Source organism: Castor canadensis, chromosome 9 (genome assembly GCF_047511655.1).
Source record: "Castor canadensis chromosome 9, mCasCan1.hap1v2, whole genome shotgun sequence".
Taxonomy (NCBI): domain Eukaryota; kingdom Metazoa; phylum Chordata; class Mammalia; order Rodentia; family Castoridae; genus Castor; species Castor canadensis.
In genome coordinates this window covers 142,776,372-142,799,186 of record NC_133394.1, presented here as the reverse complement: position 1 = coordinate 142,799,186, position 22,815 = coordinate 142,776,372, and positions in this window count along the sequence as shown.

The following is a 22,815-nucleotide window of genomic DNA, read 5'->3' as shown; positions in this document are numbered from 1 at the left end:
CAACTCTTGATAGTTCTGCTTGTGAGTGGAATAATGTTATTTCACAGATATCGTAAACATGCCACAACGGAGACAAAACCGTCCATTCCTCCTGGCTGGCACATGAGAAATTCCCATCCAGCTCTGGGCAGCTTACCCTCTATGTGACCTTAAGCAAGTTGCTTAACTTCTCAGAGATGTCCCCATTCTCTGTTGAACAGGCAGACTCACCAGAAGTGTTGTAGATTCTACCTGACACAAATCATCAAGTCAGTATCAGATTTATCAATGGATTCCTTTGGAATTATAGAACAAAAACAGTCTGGTCTCCAAGTAGCTTGCACAATAGCGATTCAGAGTGTAAGGACCATTCAGAGTATAAGGACTGGTCCTGAGAGAACAGTTTGCACTCCAGCATTTTTAATGACAGAGTGACTAGCACATTCCCTAGCAAACATTTTTCCAGAGTGTTAAAATGAGGCTAACACATTCTGCCCAGAGCTTATACTTTCTCCTTCTTCTAGACACTGGTCATGCTTGCCAGTGATCTCTTTTAAAATGCAACTCTGTGTGAGGAGACAGGATAGACATCAGGCTAGACTCAAGAATCCCCATCCCAAGGCAGTTATCAGCTTCCTGGCCGGCCCCACACAAAAATCTTTAATGAACTAAATTCATATAGATCCTGGTTGGTTCTCAGGCACAAATCCCAGTCCCTTTCTAAGGAATTTTACTCACTTCCCTACTCATTCGAAGGGAATCTTCTAAGCACCTACTTTGTGCTGGCCATCCTGTTAGTATCAGGAATACAGAGGTTTGGAACACAGTTCTTTCCTTGGGGAACTCAAGGGTTAGTGCAGGAAACCAAAACAGAGGGTTACAATCCTATGTGATGACTGCTGAGAGAAAGCAAAGTGTCCTCCTAGCCCTTGTCACTCAAAATGTGCCTGAAACTACCAATATCACTGGGGGCCATGCTAAAAATGCAAAATCCCTTGTACTGGAGGTATTGGTCAGCGGTCATGCACTTGTCCAACTAGCACAAAGTCCTGGGTTCATGCATAGAACCATGAAAATAAATAAGTAAATAAATAATGAAAGGTTTGCATTTTCACAGGGACTTAGGTGACTCTTGTGTGCATTCAAGTTTGAGAGGCACTGCTACAAGTGTGCTAACCAATCATCCTGGTTTGTGTGACACTGAGAGGTTTCCCCTGGGACCTACAGTGATAAAAGTAGTGTAGCCTCAGGCACCTACACAGAAGGTGCACTGAACTACACCTGAGGGCTAGGGTGCAGCTTCCAGAAAAACAAACCCTGACATAACCATAAAGGAGTTAGGCAGACAGAGAAGGCAGATGGGGGAAAGCAGTCCAAAGGCACAAATGTGGCTACTGTAAGCATTCAACCTTGTTCCCAGAGGTCCAGCTTAGCATGACAGTGCTGAAGCACTCTCAAGGAGATGGGCAGGTGAGTGGGACCGAATATGACTCAAAACCTTCCAGCCATACTTCATGGAGAAGGTGCTGTTCAAGTTGCTAATTGCATAGTGATGAGTCTATTAATTTTTCTTGTACACACATCTTAAAATGGTGTGTTACTTAGAAGAATAATGGTTTGAAAACCTCTGCTGTAGAGAGAAGAGTCAGGCTGATAGCGAAGGAACTCTAGCTCTAAATACTGGCTCTTTAGTTTACTGGCTGTGTGATCAGGAGCAAGTAAAACAAATCCTCTGAGCTTTAGCTCTTCATCTGTAAAGTCGGGTCATGTCCAAGGTTCCCAAGGTCAATCTCAAATTTGATGATTCACCAGAAGGACTCACAGAGATCAGAAAACCTGTTATTGCATGGCTATGGCTTGCTCCAGTAAAAGGACACAGATAAAAATCACCAAAGGAGCAAGATGCATGGGGCTACCCTCTATTCCAGGAGAAATAGGACAGGGTTTCAGTTGTCCCTCCCAGCGCGATCATCCAGACAGCATTTAACCCTCCAGAAAAGATGGGACACAAGTACAAAGCTAGAAAGGCTCATCAACTAGAAAGGCTCACCCAAGTCTTGGTGTCCAGGGTTTTTACTGGTGATCCTCCAGGTGGAATTCAGTGCTCACGTGACTCACCTTAATTACTCAGAACCCCTAGAGGTCAAACCCAGGAGGCCCCAGGAGAGCAAAAGCAGCTGTCTACCTTAAATCGTAGTGTTGACATAAGCTGTATAAACTGTTTGCTATGGACCAGTTTCAGGTCAAAGATAAGTATTTGTACCAGGCAGGATATTCTGAGTGTCAGAGGTTTTCTCTCAGGGGACAGTCAAGGGCCAGCCCTGTCTTTGAACACACTGACTATGCTAAATTAACCTGTTACTATATATGATATAATAACTTTTACCTTGCAAGAGACAGTTATATTCTGGCACATACTACGTGGTCAATGTAAGAAACTTCCTTATTATTCTATGAATAAGGAATACTGTTACCCAAGCTGTTCTTATGTGGTACAGCTTCCTGTATTTTCCCTTCCCTTAGGCCCTTCCAGATCTTTCTTATTGGTAACTGGTCTATTTAAGTCTCTACCTAAATAGATTAAGTGCCTCACAAATTAACCCCACAATCATACCTTTTCTCACTCATTCTGAGAGTCAATCACAAGCAATTTCTCAGTTACTTTTTTAAAAGAAAGGAAATGAAATTATCTTTATAAAAATATGTTCATTGTGAACTCACGCAATGCAGAAAAAAACACCACACACAAAAAACTCATGATGTCCCCAAATTATCCCACACCAAAGTAACCATCAAGATTGTAGCTGAATACTATTCCTTGTATTTTCTCTCCATAGATAGATGATAGACTGGTAGGTGTTTTCTAAAAATAGAATCATGCTATAAGCCCTGCTTTTCATTAAAATTTCTCAGTTACATTTGACTTTACCCAAACAAAGAAATTCAAATGAAATAGAAGCAATTATTCATCCTGAGATATTTCTTTACCATAACAGATATTTAAAAATACTTCTGATGTTAGGAAATAAAATCAAGGAGATCATCACAAGGGACATTAGGTGTTTTGAGAATACAAGTTTCAATTTTACACAGCGTTGGCTGACTCCTGTGAACAAGTAAGCTATTAGCATTCTCAGACTTCCTCCCATCAATCGTCCTTCCACCTCCTGATTTGTGTTAGTTACAGCATCATTTTATACTGTCAAGGTTTGCAGAATTTGCACTCTGCTTTATAACAACAATTATTGCAGTTACTTAGAATTAAGTCTGTATTTGAAAGGATTCAATGCTCACTTGCACCACATCCTTCATTCCTGAGTTCTATGTCTGATTCATCTCTTAAGTGAAATGATTTCACTTTCAAGTCATTTTTTTTCCAGTAAGAGGTGAAATATTTCCTGAGTTAGACAAGCTATGTGAGAATATCTGCCTATTGGCCTGTTTCTGAACATCTCGGTTATATCTGATATTCTTGAGTCATACCTTGCCACAGAAAATGTAAACATTAATCTATTACCTTCACAGATTGAATAATCCTGTGGTCAGGCTTCTTGTCTCTTGCCTCTGTGACTTATTCTCCCCAGATGCCTGATGAGCTCATGTTTTTTTCCTGGAAGTCCAGCATCTGAACCCGGATATTTCAATGCGTTGTGTGCTCTCTCTGCTTAGGTGCACTGCATCAAATTGTTTTGAAGCACAGTGTACTCTCTTAATCTGCAAAATCATGGATTATTTTATTTCACTGTATTTTGAATAATTTTTCTTTTCTCTTTGTTGTATTCTCTACTTCAAAGACTTCAGTTATGCATTGATAAATCACACATTTATATCATTAAGTCTTAGCTCTCCTTGGAATTCAAGAACTGAACATCCAGCACCTCTTTGTATCTCCACTTGAATTAGAGTCTAGTTTAGGTCCAAAATCAGACCATGGTTTCCAACACAAACCTTCCCCTACACAGTCTTCTTAATCTCATAAATTGGAATGAAATCCTTACAGATGCTTAGGCAAAAGCCTTGCAGTTATCCTTTACTCCTCTCTTGATGCCATCCCCCACATCTGATCCTTATACAAATCCTATAATCTCTTTCTTCAAAATATCCAGAATCTAATTCTTACCAATCTCCTTGTTTTAGTGCATTTTCTGCTGCTATAACAGAATACCACAGACTGGGTGATTTATAAACAATAGAGGTTTATTTGGTCCCAGCAGCGTGGTGTCAACATCTGAGGGTCTTGATACCATGCCATAACACAGTGTGTCACAGGGCTAGGGAGCATGGAAGAGGTGTAAGCAAGATAGCACAGACTATATGGAGCTGTCTTTTCAGTAGCCTACTCTGGTGGTAAATAACCCAGTCTCACAACAAGGGCAGTAATCTGTTCATGAAGAAGGACCCCTCATGATGCAATGTTAAAGGACCCATCTCTTAACATCACTATGACAATTAAATTTCAGCATGGATTTTGGAGAAGAAGTTTAAGGCATAGTGCTCCCCACTCTATCCCTCTGTCACCTCTTGCTTTAGTTACTACAAATGCCTCCAGACCAGTCTAATCCCAACAAGTCAGCCACAGTGTCCTCTGCCTCTCTTGTGCTTAAAGCATCCCATGGACTCCAAAGATGCCCTCCCAGGTAAAACAAATCTGCCTCTTTGCATTTCTCTGGCCTCAGATCCTAGCTCTCTCCCCATCCCTGACTTTGTTCCAGTCAAAACAGTCCCCTGAAGCTCCCAAACATACCAGGCAGTTATCACGCCAGGACCTTTACGTTTATACTTCCTTTTCTTGGAACTGCCTAAATATCCTTAGGACTGCTCGCCCACTTCCTTTCGGTCTCACCTTCAGGATAAACCTTTGAAGCCTCTGACCATTTCGTAGTGACACCTAAAGCACTAGACTCACCATTCCTTTGCCTTGTTAGGTTTCTCCCGAGCACTTCTAACCATCTTGACCTGTTGAGCCATTTGCTTGTGAACTCACTAAAGACTATCTCCCAGACATGCTCCATAATATTTGATAGATGAATTGAATGATTATTCATCTATCTTTTTCTATTTTCTTTATCTATAAGCATCTACCTGTTTGCTTTCTTTGCCCATCTTAACCTGTGTTTCACTGTGCTGTTTCAAGCCTTTGCACATTTTCAGTAATTAAATTTTCAGCAATGTCTGCTCCCTTCTTTACTTACTTAATTTGGTTTTCTAGTTCTGTGATAAAAGTATTTTATTCTACCACTTTTCTACCCTAGAGCTTCAGTGTCCCTTTGCTTTGTCTTCTATTGCTTCATTCTGTCATCATTGAGCACTTGATTTTGTTGACTTCACACTCTTAATAAGTTACATAACAACTTGAGGGGAATTGCCTTCTGTTCCTTGGGTGATGTTTTCTTCTACACTGGATTCTCTATCTATATTCTGCATGAACTTTTTCTTTATTTTTTCGAGTAGTTTGTTTTTGTAGTTGCCATTCCTCTTCACCTCCCCCTACCCTGCCTTTTTTTCCTTTTTCTCTTTTTGTTTTAATCTTGCTCTTACTGACTACCTCTGTACAGAACTTCTCTCTGCACTCATCAGAGCAATGACTTGTAAGAGTAGTTCATATTTTCTTCAAAGGCATCTTTTGAGAATGGCTATTGTGTGTTCCTTTTAGTCATCTTTTCAGGAATCTGAGGACTTGAGTGAAGATAAGCAGAAGAAGGGTGACCAATATATGCAAATTATATTGGTGTCAGCATTGTTACAATTCCTGGTGACTGCTCTTATTTTTGAGGGTGTGTTAAATGTCCTCTTATAGTGTTTACTTCTGTGGGGGACAGGGGAAAGGAAACTATTCCAGAAATAAGAGGGATACTTCAGGATTCATTGGACTGATTCTGACTGGAACCTTGGAGTCTACCCTTCATCACAACATGTTGCTTTTCTGGACTTTACTTTCCAAATACCATTATTCTCATCCAAGAACTTTTCCTGCTAATTTCCAACTAGAAGAAGGAAAGGACAAGATTAAGTTTGCTTTTCCTCAGACTTGGATAGTCTGTGTGAAAATTGTATTAGTTACTAGGGTTGCCACAACAAAATACCATAGACTGAGGATATTAAATGATAGAAATGTATTTATTAATATTTCTGGGGGCTAGAAGCCCAAGATCAAGATGCCAGCCTGTTGGATTCTCCTGAGAACTCTTGGCTTACAGGTGGCCACCTTCCCACTATGTCCTCACATGACCTCTCCTCTGTGCTCACATCCCTACAGTCTCTTCCTTTTCTTCTAAAAACACCAGTCCTGTTGTAATAGGGATTCCACCTAAGAGCCTTATTTTAACCTAATCCTCTCTTTAAAGACAATTTCTCCAAATACAGTCACATTCTGAGATACTGGATATCTGCACTTTAATAAAAGAATGGAGGAGGCTACAATCCAGCCCTGACAATTCTCAAAATGCAGTTGACTTCCTGGTTACATCTAGTGGAGTGAGTGTCCAGCTAGAGTCTCTCCAGGTCCTCTCTCCACTTGGCTGCTCTTGGGAGCTTCTTTATTTTTCCACCTCCTGTCATTGGGCTGTGGTTGAATTGCTTGGACTCTTTGTTTGATCTGTTAAGATCCCACAATGAGTACAGAGGGAGATTTGGCACTGTGAGTTCTGATTGAACAGAGATTTATTTTCTGCTACCAGTCTGTCTGGAGCAGACCCTGAGGACCCTGAGGACCAGGCGATATGATGTTGGGCCAGGTGCTGGTCCATGGCATAAGGAAGATTAGCATATGCTGACCCCATATTACCCACATTTTCTGCCTGTCATCCTCTCTCCAATACAATCATGACTCTTACGGGGACATTTCCGCATATTCTTTCCTCAGTGCTTAGCTGAGTTCTTTGCCTGAAGTTCTGGGTGCTTGATAAAAGTCAGAAAAGAAACGGATGTGAGAACTCTCAAAGGTACTCCAGTTATGTTGTTTGTTCTTAACCCCAAAGAAAGAAAGAAAAACCTGCCCAATTTTCTTCTGATTTCAAAGGAGGGGTGAAAAAAGAGAAAGACTCACATCTGGCCAAGTTTTATCTCTGAACATTTTGCATAATCGCTAGAAACACTTTGTTAACAGGCCAGATGGCTGCTGCACCCCCAAAAGGAAATTAAATATGTAGACAGTGGTAGCTCAAGGAAAGAATTAGAAATTCCTTTCTAAAGAAAAAGGACTTCATCTGGAGCTGTCCTGTAGGTGTGGTTAACAGTGGCCATTGGTTTCCTAGCAACCAAGCCCTTTCCCTTTCAGACATATTTCAGTAACAGGTCTTTGAATGATCTCCATAGACACTGGAGGACACACCCAGCACCCACAATACCTTTCAGAAGAACTAGGAAAGCCCAGATCAATAATTACAGGAGAGTGGTGCCTGCCCTCCCTGTCTGGTTTACCTGGTGCCCAAGAAATCCTAGCCTAGACAGACTACAGAGTCCAAGACTCAGAACTCTGGAATAACTCTTGGCACATCAAAGGCTTCTAAGGCAAATCCAGGATACTTATAGTGTACACTAATCACACTTGCTCAGCCTTTCACATCCCTCTTCTATATGACTGCAACTGCATCCCAACTGATCTGCCCCCACCCCAACTCCAATTCTGATGGTGCAGATGGAGTCACGCTTGTGAGAAGACATTTCCCTCATTTTGCCTCCTAAGACCTTTTGTGCTTTGGCTCTTACCTAATGCTCCAGCCCTTTCATTCTTCCATGTACACCCTTTGCTTTGGACAGACCATAGTATTTGTGGCTCCTTGAACACACCAGGTTGTGTCACACCAGGATGCTTCACATTGGTGTGGATTGGATGTAGTTCACCTCCCAAAGATTCATGTGTTGGAATCTTGGTTTCCAGTGTGACAGTGTGAGAGGTGGTGGGACCTTTATGAGGTGGGGCTTAGGAAAAGGTGTTTGGGTCATTGGTGGCACTGCTTTCAGAAGAGATTTAATAGTTCTTATGAGAGCCAATTAACTCTTATGAGAGGGTGGTTATGAAAAAGCAGGCCAACTGCTCCTTCTTTTTGCCATCCTATCTACCATGTAATTTCTTTTACATTCATTCTCCATGACGCCATCTTCCATGATGGGCTCCAGCCGGAGGTGCTCTCACCAGAACCAGTGCCATGCTGCTTTGACTTTCAGCTTCCAAAACTGGGAGCAAGAGATATATATCTTTTCTTTGTAGAAAAAACTCAAATATTTTGTTATAGCAACAGAAGACTAGTTAAAATATCACCCGTGTGCTGTAGGATGTGCTCTTTCTTTTGTAGATTACATCCTAACCTCACTTCTGAAGTTGCTCAATTCCTCTTAGAAGTCTTCTCTAACTCACTTTCCATGCCTAGGTCTGCTTTATATTCTCTTTTTCTATGTTTCTGCAACTCCGGGTTTACACCTGCTTAGTACTAAAAAAATTATAATCTAATTGTTGATTTAGTTATATAGCCTCCCCACATTGATCTGAATCCTTCAAGGACAAGGACTGGTTTCACTTTTTCCAATATTCTCCGTACTAAGAGCAGGATCTACTGTACTGTAGATACTGAGTAGCTGTATACTAAAAGAATGAATAGATCATGAATTAGTCAGTATGACTTGGCTCCTATTTCAGGCTTTCCATATATGTTTCCAACTCTTCTCTAAACTGGAATTCTGTTTTTATGAGATGTCAGCTGACCAGTATGGAAAGATGTAAATATTGTGACCTAATGTTCCAGGCACAGAAACTTGCATTCTAACTTGTCTAGACCTATTGTCTATAGAAATATATCAATAGGACAAAACCCACAAATGTCTAGAATCTGAGATTGTTCAAGAAACCTAAGATATTGTCTCAAATAGTCTCACACAGGGAGAGTGGTTTCTTTATAAATGATCCCAATAGTGTGTGTAAATGCCTTCCATATCCACAAGCACAGGATCCTTCAAGGGAACCCATGCATTATTGAGCATGCCTAATTAGCCAAATAATTTCTATCATGACTATAAAGTCCAATCAGCTTTGGTGCACTAGTTGCAGCTTTTAGCAGGTAAAGGGCATATCTCATCAACTGGCTGAAATCCACTTTGATCTATCATCAACATATTGGTTTGAATTTTGTCCTTTTAGCATCCCAGACAAAAAGTATTCTTTCTTCTTCATTACTCTCCAATGACTAGAAGAATTCTTTCATGCTCTCCCTTGGCCTTTTTTTCTATAGACTGGACTTTTTTTTTTATAGTGTTTTCAAATTTTAGCTTTTATTATTATTAATTTTTCTTTTTATAAACTACAATCTTTCCTTACATAATGTATTGCATATTTTTGATTCATTAATTTTGAAGAGATAGCAGCAAATTTACTATTCAATATTTCTTATAACACTTTAAAGAAGAATTAAGTAGATCTGGAATAAGAATACAACTCTTTCACCTGCCTTGACATATATCTACCAACCTTTGTATTTTGCTGCGTTTTTTTGGTCCTTGAGATAACAGTGTCACAAAGAGATTCTCAGAGGGCTGGTGTTCTTCTGGTGTGAGCGTTGTGATCGGGAGAGCTGAAGTCCTGAGAAAGCAGTCTTACATTTGTATTAGATTGGACTTTAAGTCCTCTCAATTGCTCTTCATGAGGTAGGGTTTTTCACATTCTTCGTCATCCAGGTCATTAGCCTATCATGTATATCCCTCCTAACTGACAAAAAAAATTCACCAAATTCTAAGTCTCAAGACCTCAGAGGGCTGAGATTTTTGTTCTTCCTCCACTGGGAACTGAGCACTAAGCAATGCTCTCTGACTTGACCTATGCCCAAGTCCTGTGGCTTTTAGTTTATTTTACAGATAGGATCTTTCAATTTTGCCCAGGCTATAATCCTCCTACCTCCATCTCCCAAGTATCTGAGATTGTAGGTATGTGCAGGTACAACTGGCTTGTCTTTGAGACAAAGGTTCACTAATTTATCCCCCCAGGCTGATCTTGAACTGCAATCCTCCTATTTCCGCCTCTTGAGTAGCTGCAATTATAAGCCTACACCACCACACCCAGCCCTAAGGACAGAAATTTTATACTCTTTGTAAATTAAAGAGTTAACTTGCCAATGTTTAATAGATGCTGGCAGAAGACACAAGACTCTTGGATCAGAAACAAGAACAACACAGCAAAAGTAACAGCTGAAGAATCATCATCTTCTTGAGCCAATTCCCTAAGCTCCAATTCCCACAGAAATGTGACAAGAGCCAGGTAACACCAGCACACAGAGTAGGTTGCATTATAGAAGAAAAACCATGAGCTTAATAAACCACATCTTTTATCCTGAAGAGAGACATCATCTTCAATTTCCAAGGCTGTTCGCTTAACAAACTTGCTCAAAAAGGTAAGTCAGTAAAGGCTATCCATGCCTGTACTTGCAAGATGCCCAGAAATGTGAGAGCACCATAAAGAACTGTCTCCCTATACCTACTACGGGCACAGGCATTCAGGAAATGAAACAGTTCCATGGCTGAAAGTGTACCCTACGAAAGAGACAAATTGGAAACAGCTCCGATCTCTGGAAACAAAGAGTATGAGCATTATCTTCAGGTTCATGGAGCAGAAAGAACTAAACCTAAGAAAAACTATGGCCTTGAATGATGGCAGACAACAGTCAGTGGACACACATCTGCTCATTAATTATTTATGAGCACTTTCCTTCCTCCATTGAAATGTGTATTTAGTGAAACAGGGGTCAGACCCAATGAAATCCCCTTAGGACTAAATTCTCGGTCCCATGTGGCTAGTGGCATTTTTATTTATTGCTTTAATTATGCTTATTGTAACCAGCCCACAAGATGAAGCAAAGGGCATGTGTCTGTGAAAAATGGTATTATTATTATGGAAATTGCTAGCAACTTTTTGTGAACATATCAGGATAAAGTCAGCTGAATCTTAGAAAGAAGAGCTATAAAATTATGACAAATGTTTTCCCAGGATTTTCAGGTCCATTCAATCAGTTATATACTTCTCACCTTGAGGGGAATTTGGATTTTATTCATTTGTTCATTCATTAAGCATATATTGAACTGTATCAAACACTATTAAAAGTGATAAGACAGAGCAATGAAAAAAGAAACCTCAGCCTGTCCACATGGAGTTTATATTGTAATGGGGGAGACAGAAACCAGACAGGAAAATACATGGATAAATAATATCGGATCAGGAGAGTAATATCAAAAAGATGGCAGAATGGGATTTTCCAGTGCATGTCCCACAACAAAAACATCAATTGTAGCAATCATAGGTGCATAAAAAAACTAAGGACCCCAGGAAATGAGAGATGACATCCCTTGAGTGCATCACAGAAAACAGAAAAGAAATATTAAAGAGGGTAGGAAGTTTCACAGTTTCACAGTGCCCACTTCACTTCTTCCTTTCCCCCAAATCCACATATCACCATGTAGAGAGAGATTTCGTCCATGTGGGAGAAAAAGACTGAAGTGTGTTCAGCTTCACTGTAGTCCCAGCACCAGGCCTGACTGAGTGATCCTGAGTGGAAGAAGGTTGACCTTCATGAACCCAGATTCCTGACCTTCCCCACCCCACATTTCTCTGGCTCCAAGCCAACCCCTTTGGACCCAACCACCAGGCTGGCTCCTGCAGAACCAGGCTTTTGGCCAACACCAGAAAAGGCTGACTCCCATGGTACCAAACTCCAGACCCACTCCAGTGCCAGGCCCAGCCCTGCATGCCCAGGTTCTAAGACCATACTCATGGACTCAGGCTAGTTCTCACATACTCAGGCTCTAAATCAACCCTTGTGGACCCAGACCCCAGATTCATTCTAGCCTTGGCCCTGCAACTCCAGGCACCAGGTCTGTACCTATGAATCCATGATCTAGGCCCTCCTCTGTGTTCCTTGTCTCCAAATTCACTTCAGTAGACCCCAACACTAGATTGACTCCTGTGGACCCAGAATCAGTCCCACCCCCATGAATCCAGGCACCAGACCAGCCCACTTAAGAACTATAGCAGTAATCCCTCCCACAAACTGCCAGCAAACCACCTAGCATCTCTGGATGGGTTGACTAGTGAAGAATTTTCCATATCAAAGCTAGGTCATAAAGTTTGGAAAGATACACAAAAAAATAAAATCAGGAAAACAATGCAAAAAAAACCCCTCAAAGTTCAACAAATTGATAGAAACCACAAAAAAGGAACCAAATGAATATTCTGGAGTTGAAGAACACAATGACTGAATTTAAAAATTCCATAGAGAGTTTCAACAACAGACTCAGTCAAGCAGAAGAAATAATCAACAAACTCAAAGACAGCCCATTTGAAGATGCCCAGCTAGAAGAATAAAAACCAAAAAGAATGAGAAAAAGTGAAGATACTCTACAGAATACCATCAATACAACCACTTAGATTAAGTGAGATATACCAGGCATAGAGAGATAATGCTACATGATCTCACTTTTCTGTGGAACCTTTTAAAGACTAAGTCATAGAAGCAAATTGTACAATGCTGGTTTTCAGAGGCTGCTGGTAGAGACAGTAAGGGAGACAGTGGTCAAAAGCACAAAGTTTCAATTGTGCAGGATGAACACATTCTAAGATCTAGTGTGTAGCATGGTGACTCTAGCTATACTGAGCTGATCTTAAATCGTCTCATCACTCACAACAAATGATAGCTATGTGAGATGATTGATCTGTTAATTAACTTGATTATGGCAATCACCTCATACATGTATGTCAAAACATTATGTTGTATCCTTTAAATACATGCAGTTTTTAATTTTATTTTATTATACCTCAATGAAGTTATCAATGACAATCAAGTAGAGCTAAGTGCAACACAGGACATGAAATAGGACAAGGGGACAGAGAGTGAGAGAGGAAGCCTTGCTGATTAAGTCTGGGTGGTTAAGAAAGATTGTTCTGAGAGCAGATCAGAAAGAACTGAGGAGCTGTCCCTGCCTACAAGAAGGAACAACAAGTATTTGTTTGGGTTTGTTTGACAATAATCAAAATCAATGTGGCTATCATAAGGGAGGAAGACGGAGCATGGTTGTAGAAGGGAATTTGCCTTTTGTTGAGGTGTCATGCCTTAACCCAAATTGTGAATCTAGGCAGTTCCCCCTGTTAGGAAAGAAGACTTTATTCCTTTGTCCCTATATTCATCCTCATTCACAAACTTATGGTGTGGAAACTGACATTACAGTTTGAGATAGCTTCCTAAACCTCGTTTTGAATTCTCATGTTTAAAACTTTTTATTGGTTTGCATTAATTACCACATAAATACCAGCACCTTGATACCTCATGTAAACCTGGCCAATTCTCCAGCATCGTCTTTCATCACATACCACCCTTATGCCTAAGGATCCAGCCATTATGAAATCCTTGCAGTCCTTTCCCTAGGCCCCCTCTAGGCTTTTCCTCCTGTGATTCCTATTTCTGGAGTGTGTCTGCCTTCCCTTCTCCCTGTTGTCTCCCAGGCATTCTTCAAGACTGAGCTTGAACATCACTGCTCACTTAAATACCAAATTTGGGCAAGACTCCCTATTGCATCTTTATTTCTCTCTTACATCTTTCCATTCCCAACTGTAATTGCTCATTTATTGTTTACATTTTTGATGTTGAGCTCCCTGAAGGGAGGGAATCTTGAGTTTTATCTCTATGTTTCCAACTCTTAACATGGCATGTTCCCCATGGTAGGCACCCAGTACTAGTTTTGACATAATAAATAAACAAATGAATGGATGTCCTAGATTTAAATACTTCTTTGTCTGTTCCCAGGAAGCATTTGAGTTCATACCTCTGGACCATTACAGCAGCTGCTCTAATCATGTTGAAGACACTTAATTTGCAGCTGTTCAGAATATAATTCAATAAATTGCTTTAAATTTACAATTACTGATTGACCTTTCAAAAAATTCACACTACTCCTATTCTCAACTAATTTCAGGAGTCTAAATTGGATCCATTTTCTTCCTAATTATTCAATTCCAGGGATGTTTTTATTTAATGATCTGAGAAACCCACTTAGAAGAGATGAGTAGACCCCAAAGTTCCTAGAAAATATCCTTCCTTAGGTTTAATTGTTCAAGAGTCAGGTTAAGGTGGCACATGCCTATAATCCCAGCTACTCAGAAGGAAGATGCGGATGATTTGAGGGGGCCTGACAGAGATAGTAATACCTTGTCTCAAAAACAAAAGGACTGGGGGTATGCCTCAAATGGTAGAGCACTTGCCTGGAATATATGAGGCCCTTGGTTCAATCCTCAGTACTGAAAAAGAGAGATGGAAGGGAGGGAGGCAGAAAAAGAAAGAAAAGAAAGAGAGAGAGAGACAGAAAGAAAGAAAGAACTCAAAGTTTTCAACCAGTATAGTTCACATTACAGTATGTTAATAGTTAAGTAGAATGTCTCTGAGTTACTGATACTCAAACAATGTATTTTTTTTTCAGTTCATGCCCTCTTAGAAGCAGAGCCTAAGATAAGGATTTGAGTGTAACAATTATTTGGGATATGCTGGGAGCCCCAGTAAGGGACCAGAAGCAATAATTTAGGGAATTAAGGGGATCAATAAAGGGTATGTTATTAAGCCAGCTACCCTGGTGTGTGACTAGAACTTTATCCCAGAGAAAATGATGCAAAACACACTCCCCATAAATATCCTGGTCAAGAAATGAAGGGTGTAGAGTATGTAAGTACAGCCATATCAAGAGTCACTGACTAGGTTGTCAGTTTCCAAGTACTTCATGCTTGTCTCTCATGCTGATAGTGTACTTTGAAGAAGAATGGAAAAAACTCCAGCAAGAGAGGTGCATGTGCTGTCAGGAAAGTTGAAAGATTTGGAAGGGACAGTGACAGAGTCAGGGTCTACTATAGACACGGGGCCTCTTTCCACAGTGAAGGCTTCATCTTGCTCAACTAATCCTTTTGTCATCTTTATACAATCTTAGAGTAAAGGACTTATCCAGGTATTGTTGTACGCAGACAAAAGGTGTGGAAGAACTCTATGTGATTTTTCCTAGGTCAGGAGTTTAACACCCAGAAAGTACAAACCATGAAAGTATCCCTTCCCCCCTCCACACACACTTACACACAGATCTTTCCTGGGCATGCTGGCTTCACATCACAAAGTGTCTCTTGAACAGCAGGAATCTTAATTAAATCAGGTGAAATCTAATTTGGCCTAAATTGGCTTGCAATAAAAGGTGTTAAGAGGAACAGAAATTGTTCTGCAATTGGATGTCTGTGGAAGGGATGGGCTTGATCCATTGACGACTCTATATGAAAAATGGTTTTGAAAATATGAAGCCTACCGAAGATGCAAGTAAATCTGAAAATGCTAATCTGCGATATTCTTATTACAGAATAACAAAAAATTCTACTCCCGAAACTAACTTCATCTGCAGATACACCAAATATTAGAGGTTGATCTGTAATGATCATCAAAGGAAAGATAATATAAACTATTACTTGTGTAGACTGAAAGTCAAGGTTTGGACAGAAAGAATGAAACACATCATTTTCCTTCTGTATTCCAAGCAGTAGACACTACTGAACTGAGAAGGGGACCTCTGATAGGAAGTAGGAAAGAGTGACCAAGACCAAGCAGAACTGGGCAGGTCTAGCAAAAGAATAACAGGATAAGAAATTAATAAAACCACTGAAGTTGCATAACATGGAATCTAAAATGAATAAAGAAGAAGTGAACCATTGGAAAAGGGGAAGTGGGCCAGGTGTCAAAAGGAAGTTAGGGAGTACTGCAGTTGTGATGTTACTAAAAACTAGCAGTATTGTCAGAAAGGGAGCAAGCAGGAAGGAGGGAAATTTAGGCCATTATGGGATACAGAAATTTATATCCTTGTAGATCTAAGATTCCTTGCAATAGCCATGGGTATAGGTGGTTGAAGGGGAGTAAGTGTAAAGATCATGGGAGTCACAAACTAAAAACGAGACTGGAGGTCTGGCTTAGGTGATTCATCCGCACAGATGCTGCCTCTGATGAGTGAAGGAATTGGGGTGGAGAGGAAAATTGTTATTCAATTGCTATGTCTTCCTTATAGAAGGGGAAGAGGTCAGAAGTTCATGAATAAAGGCAATGAGAAATAGTAAAGAGGAAGGTTTTAGGCCCACAGGGATGAAAGAGCAATGGTCTGGAAGTTTCTAGAACTTTTTCCATGTTTGGGTCCTCCTAAGTCTTGAAGAGTGGGAGAAAACTCAGCAACCAGCCAAAGAAGAAACAGGTATTCCTTTAGGTACAGCTGCTATTTAGGTGAAGTGATGCTTCCCAATTGTGCACTATACAATAGTAGATCCCTTGGATCTACTGAACAACCAAATAACATAAAATAAAGATTTCCTGGTCATATAAGTCTGAGGCCACCCTTTAGGAGCACCATGCTACAAACTAAAACATTAGGAAATTCTGTGCAGTAGAAATACATTTTACCTTGAATTTTTCATACATTTGACCACTGAATTTCTAGCGTGGGAAAGATTCCTAATAGCATTGCTAAATAGACATCAGATAGTACATGGAGAAGAAAAGCTGAGTTAAGGTAAGAGAGAAAAAGAGGCCTCAACAAACAGATAAAGAGGTTGGAGATAGAAAGGCACAGTGTGGGATGCAAAGTCAGCCTGACTGGTTTTGAATTCTACCCCGGCACTCAAGGGCGCTGCAATCTTGCCCAAACCACTCCAACCTCTCTATGCCTCAGTTTACTTATCCATGGAAGAAAGAGGGAGAGCAGCAAGAGGAGACATATCACAGGATAGAGGTTAAGATTAAATTCATTAACACACAAGTGCTAAGAAAAAAGTTTAGTATGTGCTATGTGCTTCCCAAAAGAGCTGTTATTATTGCACAGTTTGCAATGGAAGGAGAGTTTTAAACTGTCTTCTAAGCAATGAATGTGTGGGGCTGGGGTAGAGCAACTCCAGCTCCATGGGCACAGTAAAGGCGAGGCAGCTCTGGGATGGACCTCAACTGCAGAAATGTGGATCCCAAAGGCACTTCTCCAGAAACATAATTAAATTCCTTGCCCACTGGCGTGGGGCTCACAGCTTAACTGTTTCACTCTCACCACTGTATGGACTACTTGAATGCAAGATAAACACATTCCAAGTGTTTATTATTGAAACTTCCTCTGATGTGAAATTTCATGCCATTCCTTGGCCCATTTATATATCAAAGTCTTCAATGATTTTTCATTTAAGTGCAGATAGTTCTCCTCGGCCTCCTGTGCTGCCTCTTTATCTTTGCATGATTGAGTACTGGTCTCCTTCCTACCAGGTATATTAAAGGCCTTCTCATTGAGAATATTGAGAGGCACAATCAATTCATTTTCGAGTAAGGATAATAGGTGAGAAATACAGAGGTCTTTCTGCTCAGAGAATCTGCCTTACAACTATTTCCTTCTCTTTTCACTTAATATCTTTTCCCCAAGCCTTCAGTCCCCCTCTTTTTAGCTGACAGTTTTGAACTGGGAATATTGCACCGTGACCATATCTCAAATCTAAAAAGACAGAACAAGCTTTTCCCACCCTATGAAAGCAAAAGTGAGCAAGTGGAGAAGAATGCTCTTGGCCACCTTCAAGGTGCCCTGCCCATTTGCAGACTTTTCCTCTGGAGGAAAAGCCAAAGCCAGGGCTATTGGCTTTTTCATTTTTCATGGCCCATCTTGAGAAATCATGGTGAACTGGATGATTTGGAAAAAGACTCTTTGCTGGTGCCTTATAGTCATATAAGACTTTACTGTTTTCCAAACCCAGTCTTCTTCTTGTTGGTTGCTCACAATAACCCTGACTGCATAGGCAATCCTATGCTGGTGAAACAGTATCTGTATATATCAGAACATCTGAAATGGAATCACTTGTGTCTTAAGAAATATTCAGGAAATTATATATACTATGTTAAAATAGTGGGTAAAAAAAAAAAGGTGTTCTTAGGCCAGGCACTATGGCTTATATCTGTAATCCCAGCTACTTAGAAGGTGAAGATAGGAGGACCATTGCTGGATGCCAACCTGGGCAAAAAGTTAATAAGACTCTATCTCAACATGGTGGTTCACACTTATAATTTCAGCTATACAGGAGGCAGTGGTAGAAGGATTGAAGGATCATGATCCAAATCTGGCCCTCACAAAAGTGTGAGACCCTATCTGAAAAATAACTAAAGTGAAAAAAAGAACTGGGAGTGGTAGAGCACCTGCATAGCAAGTGCAGTGCACTGAATTCAAAGCTCAGTACTGCCGAAAAGCAAAAAGTGCTCTTTTTTATTTGGTGATCTGACAATTAACAATGTCCAGGGTAGCTTTTTGTAGCATTAATTACCATTTGCATGGTGGTGTTGAAGTAAAGCATAACAGCTACTGGACTTCTTTTTAAGAGCTGGAGCGGGTGGCAAGCAAGATGAGAGGGAGGGTGTGGTGGAGGATTTAGGGAGGACAGAGGCAGAGAAGGAGGTCCACAGGTGACGGGAATTATATATACTAGGTTCGGCAGCCATGCAAGGTTCATGGCTGACACTCCCACAACAAAAAACAGACCAACAGGAGAAAAACATAAGTTTATTTAATGTAAGTTTGTCACGATACAGGAACCTTCAGAAAGGACTACCTAAAGACTCCTGGAAAACTACATTTTTATGGACAGTCATGCAGAATTCAGATCCAAGAACAAAAAGTTGTGATCCAGTGGTAATAAACTGGGAGGAGCTTAGCAGGACCTGCTTTCTGGGTTTCTTCTTGGTCTTTCTGTGTGACATTTCTTCCCTCCCTGTCACACAAGTCTTCAAGGGAGAAGGGAGGGGAAGACCAGAGCACAAACTTCTTGCTCCTAGAGTTTTCTCAATTGCCTTCATCTTAAAATACAGTAGAAACATGCATGGGATTTAATTCATTTGTTTTGAAATTTCTTTTGTTTATTATTGTCATTATTATTATCAAACGTGCTTGGTCAAAACCATCTTTAATAAATTCACAGATAAGGCAGACTAACTGTACTCATGGTACCATGGATCCATATTTTGGGTGTATCACCATATCCCTAAGTAAAGCTCCAATAATGACCAATGGCCAGTAATGAGGGTGGAAATTACTTCCTCAGTCCACTTCTCTCCTCTGCAATATGTGTAAAGTCAAATCAGCAATTTTGGAACTATGCCTCTTCCCCAAGATTAATGTCTATATATTTTGTTAAAATTTAGATCTTCTTTATCAATTTTTCTCAGAGGATTTCCCATCCTGGATATGCTGAGCCTCTCTTAGATCTCATAACATTTGGGGACAAAAGCTGCAGAACAGTGGAGACCTCATTTCACTTTAAAAGATGAACCAATAGCATTAATATCAATTTTTCTATATTCTCTTCATCTTCATTTTGGAATCAAGTCTCTGTTTTGTAAATGAACTAGTTGAGGGTGACTGGGGTCAAGGTGACATGACCAAGATGTTTATCTACTAAGACTTTAAAGGTTGAATGCCAGAAATTTCTGCTTGTAGGCTGCTGTGGCTATGTGAATATAGGACAGTAAAGTAGCTGGGCTCCTTCCCCTAATTCAGCCAAACAGCCCAGCTCAGATCTGAAATAGCTATTGGAATAGCACTATACTGGGCTGAAAAGATAAGAGCAACAAAATGCTTCCTCTCCAGAAAGTCACTCTCAAGGCAAGTTCAGCATGGCTGAAGTATAGAGGTCAATGGAGAATACTGAAGAAGAAAGAGTGAAGGGGGTGGGGAATAAAAAGAACTCATTCTTAGAAGTATAACCAAGCCCAAATCAGCCCAAAACAGCCAGGAGTTTAGTCAACAAAAGATTTTGTGGGGACGCACGTGCCAAAAGTCCTTTCCTTGAGCTTGTTCCTTTAGGTGAGTCTCCCTTTAGAAGGCAGAATCCGTATAACCCCCAAAGAAAGGTTATTAGAAAAATACTTTGGGCATATTGTCTGGTCAGACTATGCCTGAATTGGGACCAGATAAGAAAGTATATAAAGTTGGACTTGGCCCAGAATTGGATAACAATGGCTGATATGCAACTCACAGGGAAAAGTTCCTGGTAGACAGGATACCGGCCCTGAACTGGGGGAAAGCTGCAAGGAACACCATCAGCCAGTCTTTACTGAGCATGAACTGAGTGACTTCCCATCAACCATTTGACTCCCACTCTCATTTTGTTTTCTTTAACAGCCCTGTGAGTAAGTGCTACGTGTCTCCATTTTACAGATAAGAAAACTAAGGCTTTAGAGTGATTATGTTTTCATTTTCTATGCTAGAAATGGTTGAGGTTAGATTTGTACCTAAGTTCCTCTGAAACCAAACTCCATTCTCTCAAACACTTTCCAGAATACAGGTTGCAGTAAGAAAAGGATGCATCTGAAGAGAGACCTGGCCGCCAGCTACTTCAGAACTGTTCTTTGGTGTACACATCTTAAAGATAGGATCCAGCCCTGTGGTGGCTAAAAATGATTTGGAGGACCCAATGCTGAATGAACAGCTATGAACTAGTAATGAATGGTTAGCACCCAGCAATAACTGAATGGAGACCAGACATAAGGAATATAAAGTTGGACTTGGATCAAGCTTGAAGGCAGGTTACACAAAATGTACGGAGTAAATCAGACTGTTTTTGTGGTGTTGATAAATAATCCACAATTATGAGTGATCTACCACTATAAAAGTGCATTTAGTCAGTTACTGATTTAGATTTCTCTCCAGGGAAGCCATTCTCCATGAAGAAACCTCAAACTCCAAGCTGCTGGATTCATTGATTGAATCTGTAGGAAAGAGCAAAACTGAATAATGACCTATGGTTAATTTACTGTCTCAGTTCTGGAGTGACATCCTTCAATCCCATTCATCCTTCATTAGGCAGAGCAAGTCACATGGTCTCACTTTACTGCAAGGGAGCTAAGGAAGAGAAGTAGAAGAGAATTAGACAGTTGATGGAGACCAGTCTGCCCAGCATGGGAGCCTCTTGAGGGGGGTCTGTCACTTCCTTCCATAAGGTGATTTATGAGAAATTCACAGTCACCCTTCATTGATAACTGCCTCCACTACCCCCAAGAGTTAATTGGTTGATACAGTTTTGTTGTTATATTGTCCCAAGGCTGTAGCTTAAATGAGTTAGTGTTTCCATCCCTTGACCCAAAAAACACCATTACAATTTTCTCTCCCAGAATTGGAATGTAGATTTTGGGTGCCTCTGAATGTGTCCTTAAATTTAAGCATATCACTTTTCTGCTTCAGTAAACTCAAGTTTATTTCTGTTCCTTCCCTACCTCTGTATTAACGAATGTATATTGTTGACTCTGATTGAAAGACTGATTAGCATAGACATTGCTTGGACAAATGAAATGGGATTTGTTTGTTTGTTTGTAAGATTCAGAAGTTAATAAAGTTAGAATTCACAGCTGACAGGTTAGCAACTCTCTCCAGGAGAGACTGGCTTCTACATCAAGCTCTCCTGGGTACCCTAAAAGTGAAAGATGAGCATCTCATCAGAATTGTGGAGGCCCAAACATATCTCTCTGAAGACTTGACTTTGTAGACATAAGCAGTCCTGTGTGCTGGCTAGTCTGATGCTTGCCAGAATCTCCCTCATCCTGGGCAGATTCAATTTATTAATCTTCATGTCATACAATGATCCTGAGTGTACAGAGCACCCCATATATGTGTAAGCTCTGGGAAATGGTGACGCAGCCTTTGATGGGTCTTGCTTAGATGGAGACACAAGCTATGGAAGCCACTCTGCTCTTCACCAACACAGACACCTGAACTCTAAGGGACAAGAATGAAAGAGGAAACAGGGCTGTATTTCAAACTTCAAATGTTTTTGCTAAGTAAAATGGAGTCAATTGCTATGATATCCAACATGCATGAGGTGTTTTGGTTTTTTGTAAAGAATATGTGTGGTTGCGAATAAAAAGGATCCTATCTTAAATCTCCTTAATAACAATTGCTCAGATGCCATCAGAATATACTTAACTCCATGCGTCCTTTCACTGTATGCCCCTTAACAGAAGTAATGCTATTTTAATTATAATTCAATCACCAAGTTGAGGAGTATCTTATTGGAATGAGATGGAAATGAAAGACAATCAAACCAAAGTTTAACAACAATTTCTTCTGCTTAAGGACCTGAACAAAGTAGTGAACAGATAAGAATGATCAAAAAATGGCAAAGGGTGAAATTTAAAGAATGCTGTTTTCCTAAAACACTCATAAAATTTAGACTTCAAAGAATTATACACATATTACATGCATTTACCAAGGGAAAATATATTGAACAAGCTTCTTTGTTGCTGTTTTTTCTTAATGCTATAACTTGATTTCTTATTATGACATTTGCTCATTGTTGAAAATTTAGAAAATATAGCTAAGGAAAAGAAAATGAAAAAAAATCTAGGCTGAGTTGTTGCTCAGTGGTAGAATGCTTGCTTAGCTAAGTGTAAGGCCCTGGGTTCAATCCCTAGCACCAAAAGAAATAAGCACCCTGAGAGATTCTCTTTTGAAACTGCTCTGTATATATCTGTCTGTCAGTTCAGACACAAACAAATACAAATGCACAAACACATAATTTTTGCAAGTGTTGTCATCACTTCAAACTCTTAACAACACATGTTCATAGTATGCAATGAGACTATTTATCGGCATCCAATCTGGTTCTCCTATACCTTCAAGCTTATTGATTTATTTTCCTGTCTTGACTTGTTGACTTGTTGAATTATTTCCCTGTTTTCAGAGGTTTGATTTGGCCACTGGCTTTGGCAAATAAAATGAGTTGACATGTCATATGTCACTTTGGAGCAGAAGCATTTTAATTCCTTGGAGTGGCTATCTGGTCTGCTG